This window comes from Neophocaena asiaeorientalis, unplaced genomic scaffold (assembly GCF_003031525.2).
Source record: "Neophocaena asiaeorientalis asiaeorientalis breed wild unplaced genomic scaffold, Neophocaena_asiaeorientalis_V1.1 scaffold41, whole genome shotgun sequence".
Taxonomy (NCBI): Eukaryota; Metazoa; Chordata; class Mammalia; order Artiodactyla; family Phocoenidae; genus Neophocaena; species Neophocaena asiaeorientalis.
In genome coordinates, this window is record NW_020171994.1 from 850320 (window position 1) to 850920 (window position 601).

Genomic DNA, 601 nt, shown 5'->3' on the forward strand with positions numbered 1-601 from the left:
TTTTCCCTTGATGCTTTTAATATTTTCTCTTTGTATTTAATATTTGATAGTTTGATTAATATGTGTCTTGGCATGTTTCTCCTTGTAGTTATCCTGTATGCAACTCTTTGCACTTCCTGGACTTGATTGACTATTTCCTTCCCCATATTAGGGAAGTTTTCAACTATAATCTCTTCAAATATTTTCTCAGTCCCTTTCTTTTTCTCTTCTTCTTCTGGGACCCCTATAATTCCAATGTTGGTGCATTTAATGTTCTCCCCGATGTCTCTGAGACTGTCCTCAATTCTTTTCATTCTTTTTCTTTTGTTTGCTCTGTGGTAGGTATTTCCGCTCTTTTATTTTCCAAGCCACTTATCCATTCTTCTGCCTCAGTTATTCTGCTATTGATTCCTTCTAGAAAATTTTTAATTTATTTTGTTGTTCATTATTTTTTTTTTTTTTTTTTGTGGTACGCGGGCCTCTCACTGTTGTGACCTCTCCCATTGTGGAGCACAGGCTCCAGACGCGCAGGCTCAGCGGCCGTGGCTCACGGGCCCAGCCGCTCCACGGCATGCGGGATCCTCCCGGACCGGGGCACGAACCCGTGTTCCCTGCATTGGCA